A 10,379-nucleotide genomic window follows, 5' to 3' on the forward strand; every position below is an offset into this window, starting at 1 on the left:
AACTCCACCACCCGAAGTGAAGGAAGAATTGAACACCTGACTGGCAAAGAGTATGGAAGGTGGTCCCCAGTTCTTCGGGTAAACATCAAACAGTAATAAGTTTGGAGACAGCAGGCTGGAGTTGTAGCTCGGTGGTTGATCACTTGCCTAGCACATGTGAGGCACTGGGTTTGAACCTTAGCACCACATAAATGTAAATAAAATAAAGGTATTGTATACAGCTACAACTTAAAAAAAAAAAAAAAGGAGTGAAAGACAAATGAGACAAAAATTTGGAGGCAATGTTGTCTACTTTTTTGTTCTCTATTCAGAGATGGCCCACTCTCTCTCTTGATGTCGGACTTCAAGTTTTCTTTCATGGGAACACAAGAACTGAGGTTTGGAGTTTCAGCTTCCTGCGTTCCCGTGGCAGTAAGAACTCCTGCCTTGGTCTGGGGTTTCGGCTCAGTGGTAGAGCACTTGCCTCGCATATGTGAGGCACTTAGTTCGATCCTTAGCACCACATAAAAACAAATAAAATAAAGGTATTGTCACCATCTTAAAAAACAAAACAAAACAAAACAAAAAAACTCCTGCCTTTTGCTTTTTCCCTTGGGGAAAAGCTTTCAATTTACATAGTTGGGTGGGGCTGATCCCATTCTCGGATTCCAGGCTGAGCATTACCTACAATTGGTCCAAGTGATTGATTCAAGGTCAGGCACATGCTCTAAGCTAGTCCAATGAGAGTCTGCCCTGAACATTTTATAAAAGAAATTAGGAAAAAAATTTTCACCTTAATTTGAGATTAATAAAATGGACTAGTTTGAGCCTGGAACCTCTTGGAGACAATTTTCCTACCACTAGGGAAGGCTTTCTTTTTTATTTTTATTCATTTTTTTAGTATCAGGGATTGAACCCAGGGGTACTTAACCACTGAGCCACATCCCTAGACCTTTTATTATTTTATTTAGAGACAGGGCCTCACTAAGTTACTTAGGGCCTTGCGAAGTTGCTGAGGCTGGCTTTGAACTGGTGATCCTCTTGTCTCATTCTCTCCAGTTGCTGGGATTACAGGCATGTGCCACTGTGTCTGGTGAAAATAGACTTTAAACCATGGGACTTCCTGGCCTCCGTTATTAGGTAACCCATTCCTCCAATAAACCCCTTGGTATATATCTCTAGATATCCTATTTGAAGGATATGGAAATGATAACCCCCCAAAACAGTGACCTGGGAAGAGGGATGGAGGAAGAAGGCAACACATTGATAACATTGATCCTTTCCCAATACATCTTTTACCAGTGACAGGACAATCCCTGGGAAGGAAGCAAGCATCACCCAGTGACAAGACAATCCTAGGAAGGAGATGTATCCATCAAGCCTTAAAATGACAGTGTCTGGGAAGGAGCCAAAACATCGATCCTTCCCCAAATAAATCCTTTCCCAGGGCTGGGGAGATAGCTCAGCTGGTAGAGTGCTTGCCTTGCAAGCACAAGGCCCTGAGTTCGATCCCCAGTACCGCAAAAAAAAAAAAAAAAAAAAAAAAAAAAAAAAATCCTTTCCCAGTGACAGTACAACAGACCCTGGAGGGAAAGAGATAAGCACTGAACGCTGAGCTCCGGACCCTCCATTCTTTCCCAGTAAAAACAGATTTCAAATTCTCACAACCTGTTTCCTGAGTGCTCAAGCTGACATGTTCTAGTAAGGTCTTCAGTGATTAAGTCATGGATCAGTGCAACCTATATAAACACAGATCCTGCCTATAACTGGGGGCCATTTTTCTACATAGAAAGTGAGCCCCTCCCGTGCCTGATTGACTGACTCTACTACAGAATACAGAATAAAGGAAAGCTTGCTGATCCGTTTGGGATCTACTCTGGCCTGATTATTCTGTACTTTCATTATGGTACTGAAACTGTTTGGGTTATTTTTGCTTACGCTATTGACTCTGTCCTTTGGAGGGCCCTGACAAATACAGGGGCTTATGTAACTTATATCAGGTCTTTCAGCTCTTAAATCTTAGGGAATCCATTTTGGAGTTGTGGATGCCCTCTTGGACCCCTTGAGTTGGTATAAGGTTTTTGTTTGTTTGTTTGTTTTGGGTTGGGGATCAAATCTGGGCCTTGAGAATGGCCCGTTCTCTTCCACCATTACACTCCTATCCCCTGTATAAAGGATTTTTTATTTTAAAGTGAAAATGTTTGAAAAACAGATGATGCAAAAAGAAATCTTCTCTGTACTTCCCTTATCTGACTAAATCAGAGCCTCTCAAAAAATACATGTACTTCTGAGTGCAGTGGCACATGCCTATAATCTCAGTGACTTGGGAGGCTGAGATAGGAGGAGTGGGAGTTCAAAGCCAACCTCAGCAATTTAGTGAGGCCCTAAACAACTCAGCAAGAACCTCTTGCTAAATACAATATTAAAAAAGGGCTGGGGATGTGGCTCAGTGGTTGAGTGACCTCCGTTCAATTCCCAATACCAAAACCAAACCAAACGAAAACAAACAAACCAAAAAACATGTACTATCAGCCCTCCTCCAGTAGAGATTCCTGTGAATTCAGCTGCTGAGACCAATTGCCTGTTCCCACTTGCATCAGAAAGCTCAATAGGGGACTGAGGGTGTATTGCAGTGGTAGAGTATTTGCTTGGGATGCTCAAGGCCCTGAGTTCAACTCCCAACACTGCAAACAAAACTAAAAGCAAACGGAACAAAAAAACAAAACAAAACAAAACAAAACAAAAAAAACAAAACCCAAATTCAAAATGAAACAAAAGCAAACAATAAAAGTCCCTCAAAGGAACCTTTCATATTTTCCCACTGAAGCCCTAAATCACCTCTTTTTGTTAAGTTGATAATGTAAACCTTTACTTTGGGCCATTCCATAAATTTTCCATTATTGGAAGTTCCTGTATGCAAGTGTGAAAAAATAAAAACTGAGTAAGGGCTGGAGGTATAGCTCAGTGATACAACACTTGCTGAACATACACAAAGGCCCTGGCGCTGCAAAGCATTAATCCCCTGCACTGCAAAATGAAAACAAAACAACCCCCATTTTAGTCAACTTTTTTGCCATTGTGACCGAAAGACCTGAAAAGAACAATTTTATTTGGCTCACATTTCAGAGATCTCAGTCCATAGTCAGCCAACTCTGTTGCTTTGGGCCTGAGGTGAGGCAGCACTCCATGGCAGAAGCATGTGATGGAGAAAAGCAGCTCAGGACACGGTCACCAGGAAGCTAATAGAGAGCTCTCCTCATAAAGAACAAAGTGTACACCCCCGAGTCCTGCCCCTAGGGACCTATCTCCTCCAGCCACACCCTACCTGCCCACGGTTACTACCCAGTTCATCCCTCAGTGGATTAATGCACCGATTAGCTTAAGGCTTTCATAACTCATTTCACTTCTGAACTTTCTTACAATGTCTCACACTTGAGCTTTCGGGGGACACCTCATCTCTAAACCATAACACCCACCCAAACCTTGTTAATTGTCTTTTCTCATATTTGCAGTCTCCAACCTCTGTACCAAAGTCTTTTTGTTTGTTTTGTTTTTTTAACCAAGCCTAAGTCCAGTTGCTTGCTGCTCAAAAGTCAATAGTTGGAAGATGAGAGTTGGTGGGAAGAAATGGGGTTTATCCAAGGGCCAGCACCCTGAGGAGATATCATCCCCATAAAAAGCCTGTCTTAGGGGACTCAGGTACATGAAAGACTTTTTATAGGGAGGAAGAGGAAGTGGGAGTAGCAATGGGCAGGACATTTGTCACCAAGGATGTGCGTAAATTTTTTCCCACTCTGGCCAGACAATGTAATTGACCTTGATCTCCTAGGACTAGTTCTTGTCATTCTTTAGACAAATACATTACTTTTCTGTGAGTTAAACCTCAGTAATTTGCACCCTTTGTGTTCGCTGATGTACAAGACTAAAGAATAAGGAGGGGTTTTACACATGCTGACATCTGAAGGTCAGCAGATGTTCTGGGTGTTGTAAATCTGAAGGATATTATTTAACAGTTAATATCTTAGTCATTTAGGTGCAGCTTTTCTTTAGAATTTAGAATGCCAGGAAAAGGGAAAGGAAGTCAAAGGACAACTCACAAAAGGGTGACTACTGTTACAATCGCCCACTGTTAATCATCCCACCTCTCTTCCTTCCTTCCTTCCTTTCTGGTTCAGGGGATTGGACCTAGGACCTTGCACCTGCTAGGTAAGTTCTTTACCACGGATTCAACATCCCCAACCCTTGTAACATTTTATTTCGACATGGGTCTTACTAAGTTGTCCTGGCTGGCCTTGAACTTGCTGTCTTTCTGTTAGTCTCCCAAGTAGCCAGGATTATAGGTGTGTACCACCACATTCGACTCTTCCCTCCACTTATTCATCTATTTTTCTCAATTTTTAATTGGTGCATTATAGTTGTACATATTGATGAGATTTGTTGTTACATATTTGGACATGTAAAAAAAATAACAGTGGGCGCTGGGTTTGTGGCTCAGTGGTAGAGTGCTTGCCTAGCATGTATGAGGCACTGGCTTCGATCCTCAGCACCACATAAAAAGTGAATAAAAAATAAAGTTTAAAAAAAAACAGTATAATTTGGCCTATATCACTCCCAGCATTTCCCCCTTCATTCTGTCCCGTCTACCCCTTGATCCCTTTCCTCTACTGATCTCCCTTTGATTTTTAGAAGATCCACCCCATCTCTGTTTTCCTTATTCGTCTCCAGCTTCCACATATGAGAGAAAACATAGGACCCTTAACCTGAGTTTGACTTATTTCTCTTAACATGATGGTCTCTAGTTCCAAACCTTTTCCTGCAAATGCCATAATTTCAGTTTTCTTTATGGCTGAATAAAACACCATTGTGTATATACACCACATTTTCTTTATCCATTCATCCATTGATGGCCACCTAGGCTGGTTCTATAATGTGGCTATTGTGAATTGTGCTTCTATAAACATGGGTATGCATGTATACTATAGTAAGATGACTTTAATTCTTCAGGATAAATACTAAGAAGTGGTATAGCTAGGTCATACGATGGTTTCATTCCTTGTCTTTTGAGGAGCCTCCATACTGATTTCCGTAGTGGTTGTACTAAATTTACATTCCACCAACAGTGTAAAAGTGTTCTTTTTTCCATAGCCTCTCCAGCATTTAGTATTATTTATATCTTGATGAATGCCATTCTGACTGGTGTGAGATAAAATCATGGTGTAGTTATAATTTTTTTCTTTTTTTGGTACTGGGGATTGAACTCAAGGCACCCAACCACTGAGCCACATCCCCAGTCCTATTTTGTATTTAATTTGGAGACAGGGTCTCACTGAGTTGCTTAGCGCCTCACTTTTGCTGAGGCTCATTTTGAACTCCTGCCTCAGCCCCCAGAGCTGAGGGGATTACAGGTGTGTGCCACTAAGTTGCTTAGGGTTTTGCTGAGACTGGCCTTGAACTTATTATGATCCTCTTGCATCAGATTACAAGTGTGCACCACTACACCTGTCCAGAGCAAGAATTTGAATTTTAGAGGCCATTGTTTTAATCACAGTCGTGGGTTGGATAGTATATTTCCCAAATTCATGGGGACCTCAGAATGTGCCTTTATTAGGAAATGGGAATGAAGATGTAATTAGGTTAAGATGAAGTCATGCTGAATTTGGGTGAGCCCTTAACCCAATAACTAGTCTCTTTAGAAAAGAATGAAGAGGGTAAGTTGAACATAGAGACACAGAGGAAGATCATGAGAAAAAGGAGATAAAGACTGGATTTAGGCTGCCACAATCCCAGGATAACCATGACAAAAATTCCTTTCACCTGGCTTGACTCAGGCTGCCCTAAGCCTTCAGTTCCTGACCTTGGTCTCTTCAGTCTAAGTTCACCTGGGTCAGGTTAATAAAAATTCCCCATTCTCAATTTCTGATCAAATTTCTTATCCCCTACTCTTGATATCTGATCTCCCTGGCCTGTCTGCAGCAAGAATCCTATTGAATCGATGGAGCAAGAATCCCCCCTCACCTTTGATGCTTCCTCTTCATGATTTTATTTTATATTCACTGATTTCTATACTACTCCTTGGCTATAAATTCCTACTTTTTTTTTGGTACCAGGGATTGAACCCAGGGCCACTTAACCACTGAGCCACATCCCCAGCCTTTTTATTTTTAATTTTGAAACAGGGTCTTGTTAAGTTGCTGAGGTTGGCCTCAAACTTGTGATCTCTTGTCTCAGCCTCCCAAACCACCATGCCTGGCCCCACTTTTTATTTTATTCTGAGTTTGCCCAATCACTCTCCCTTATTACAAAATCCGTTTGTAACTGTCCCCCTGAATAAAATCTGCCTCACTGTCATCTGGGTATGTGTGTGTTGTGTTGTGCTGGGGATCAAACCCAGGGCTTCATGCATGTTAGGCAAGCATTCTCCACTGAATTAAATCTTCAGTCCTCTGCCTAACTATCTTTAACAAGTATCATGAAAATTTTTTCTTTGGCATTTGGGGTCACCAAAAGCTGCAACTGGCAAGGAAATAGTTTTCTTTAGAATTTCCAAAGAGAGCATGTGTTTGGGGTGTAGCTCAGTGGTAGAGCACTTGCCTAGCACATATAAGGCAATGGGTTTGATCCCCAGCACAACACACACGTGCGCGCACACACACACACACACACACACACACACCCACAAGATTAAGCATCAAATGCTTTTTGTACATGATTTTCCCAAAGTGCATCAGATTGCGTACATAACAGGTGCACTCAATCACGCTGTTTGTCTTTCTCCCTCTTTCTGGCCCCCCAGTGATTAAAAAATACATCTTTGTGCCACTGTGGAAATTAAGGAAACATAAGACAATGTGATCAGACAAAATACTTAGAAGACTAGTTCAGGTCTCAGTTTACTTACTGACTATAACCCATTTCTAAAAATGCAGTTATACTTTGGTTATCTTTTTGCAGGCAGACAAAATAGTTGTCTTCAAATATTTGAATCATGCTCTTATGAAAGCATTAGGTTTAGTGTATATCATCTCTGAAGTGAGATCTGGAAATAATGAGTGGAAGGTAGAGAGTGAAAGATTCAATTAAATATAAAGAACTTTCTAAATATTTAAAGATACTCAATCATGAAATGTATTATTTCGAGAAATAGTGAGTATTCTGTCTGAGAATGTTTAAATTTCCTGAGATTGGACAATTCTTTCCCATGGTATTGTGGGCCTGTTCAAGCATGGGAGAGGATTTGGATTGAATTGGAAGCAGTGTGGAATCATGGTTAAGAGCCTGTATTCAAAGCATGCCTCTGGAGGGGAGGAAAAATAATTTTCTGTCTACCCTCCATAGTTCTTAGTGGGGATTTCCTGCAACAAAGGGCAGATTAATGAGACAAAGATGCATAGAGTTAATATAACATGTATACCTCCTGTATACCCAGTGAATACTCAGGGAGATGCCTAAGAGTAAAATCCAAGAATAAATCTCAAAGGAGGAGTTTAAACTTCAAGCTGAGATACCACTGTTTGCTGAACCAAAAAGACCTGGGAGAGGCAGGTTATCAGGAGATGGTTAGGAAAAGAAGGGTAAATGGAACAATGTTGTAATGCAGATGTAGGTCAGTCTTCTCCCCTCTGCCATGGGGGGTGTCTCGTGATTTACTCGCCCTTCTGGTGCAGAGGGAGAGACACTGTTATGCAGCAGGATTTCCTCTACAGATGCAAGTTTCTCTTAGGAAAGGGTAAATTGCTACTTTTGTTTTTAAAGCTTTTTCTATACCTGCTCTTTCTCAAAAGAGCTCAAAAAATTTCTTAGGCCAAACAGGCATATTGGGGTGGCATATTCCAGTCCATATTTTGGGGTGATATGTCCTGAACCCTATCACTTCCTACCAGCTATATGGCCTTGGAGAAATTATTCTGAGTCTTAGATTTTCTCCTTTGTTAAATGTTACATGAGATAATATATATGATATATAAATACACATATAGAATATAATACGCTATATAACAATAATATGGGGTTGTTTTAAGGATTAAGTGAAATAATGAAAAGTATATAGCATAAAGTAGATAATAAATAATAGTGACAATTATTATTATTACCATTATACCCATTATATTTTTACCTGAAGACAGTCCTAGGCATTTCTGTAGCTATTATGAGAAAAAGTGTTGGGTAGTTAAATAAGTTTGGGAACCCATGTTCTGTTCTTTTTTTTTTTTTTCAGTACTGGGGATTGAACCCAAGGGGGTTATACCACTGAGCTACATCCTCAGCCCTTTTCACTTAAACTTTTGAGATAGGATCTTGCCAAGTTGCCGAGGCTGACCTGGGCTTAAAGGCATGTGCCACCTCGCTTGCCCATTATGAAGTCTAAGAGGACAGTATAGAGTTAAAGAATTTTTCCCCCCAACTGTTTGAATCATGGTATTGAGTAGAATAGAAGAAATAACAGAAAGGTAGGAAGGAATCAAAAGGAAGGAAAAGGACACCATAACTTTAATCTGAAAGCCTTATGCCAAGTTTCCTTGTGCCTTTTCCCTCCAAGACAGTATTTCCCCAGGCCTGTAGGAACCAAATTTCTGGGAAATCAACACATCTTCACTCACAATCTTAAAATTACTGGAAATTCACTCACTTATGAAATTTGTCCTGTGCAATGTACTAATACATGTATTTTTAGAATAGTTTAAGCAAGGGTAATACAATATTTTAAAAAAACCTATAATGTAGGGTACATTCCAAATATCATTTATTGATCAGATAATGGAGATCAACGTAAGGATTCTGAGAACAGCTATGATGCCTTCAACCGTCTTGCAGCCACTAGACTGATGTCATCTCCACATACATTCCCACGCCCACCCCTCACAAAGTTTCCTTTCAAAGAAGATTCCAAGAATGCAAAAGTACGTCTCAGTCTCAAAATAGCCCACATTCTCCCTTGCTTTCTTGAATAAATCTTTTGCTTGTGTCTTTATTTGACATGGCTTGAAATTCTTTTCTATGATGTATATCAAGGATGCTCTTGTTTTGAGCTGAGGTCACCCTCCCTAGGACCTCCTTGGATCCCGTCTGGTGACATCTTACTTTGGGGTCCAACATGGGGCATTTTGAGGTGCCAGCTCTGGTCAGCTAACCTTATAGCTTTTCCTTCTGCTTTGACTATGACTTATTATATGTAAACTCCTGTCCCTCTCTGGGACCTCCTTATATCCCCTCCAGTGAGAGTATCATTTTATTTCTGGGAATTATTAAGGGGCACAGAATTCACTTTGGGATTAGGTAAATTCTTTTTTTTTTTTTTTTTTTTTCTTTTTTGGCGCTGGGGATCGAACCCAGGGCCTTGTGCTTACAAGGCAAGCACTCTACCCACTGAGCTATCTCCCCAGCCCCAGGTAAATTCTTAACTCCTTCCCTCTTTAAGATTCTGTGTTTGGGTAGCTCAGTGGTAGAGCCCTTGCCTAGCATATGTGAGGCACTGGGTTGCATCCTCAGTACCACATATAAATAAGTAAAATAAAGGCATTGTGTCCATCTACAACTAAAAATATTTTTAAAAAAGATTCTGTGTTTCTTTTGTTCCTCTGCTTAAGGACCCTTAGGACTTCCATTATCAGCTACTCAAAGTCCTTGATTTTAAGACCTGGGGATTTTCAGGGAGAAATGCTTTCCAAAGTTTAACCATCAGTTAAGTGGATGGGAAAATACAACATATTCCCCCCCCCCCTTTTTTTTTTGTGCCAGGGATTTAACCCAGGGACAATTTATGACTGAGTCACATCCCCAGCCCTTTTATAAAAATTTAAAAAAAAAATTTTTTTTAAAAGATAGGTTCTCTCTAAATTTCTTAGGGCCTGCTAAGTTGCTGAGGCTGTTCTCAAATTGAAATCCTCCTTCCTCAGCCTCCCAGGTCACTGGGATTACAGGTATGCACCACCATACCTGGTTCCCCTCTTCTGAAGTGAACAGTTTTACTGGAAAGTCCAGGTAAATATCTGTATGAGGTCCCATTTCATAATGAGTCTGGCTTGCACCTAGCATGCTCCACTTTGGTTTTTGTGTAATGTCGGGGGCACTTTGAGGGTTACTTTGGCAAGGCAGTAAGTGAAGGTAAGAAATAGTATCTCCCATTTGAGGAGAGTGCTGAGTTCAATGTTACATATGTAATCAGTTCCCAGAATCATCTTATTGAATACTAAATGGATTTTCATCTGACCAGGACACGTGGGCAGGGATCTACACAGAGGCAAGGAGATGAGCTACAATCCAAACTCTACAAGGAAAAAGCCTAGAATTGTGTCTGACACCATTAAGGACTTAGTAAGTATTTGTTGAGTAAATTACTGCCTGCACTCAAATATCCATTTAAATATCCTAAAGGTACATTAAACTTAATTTGTCCAAAACCA

The sequence above is a fragment of the Sciurus vulgaris genome (genome assembly GCF_902686455.1).
Source record: "Sciurus vulgaris genome assembly, chromosome: 17".
Lineage (NCBI taxonomy): Eukaryota > Metazoa > Chordata > Mammalia > Rodentia > Sciuridae > Sciurus > Sciurus vulgaris.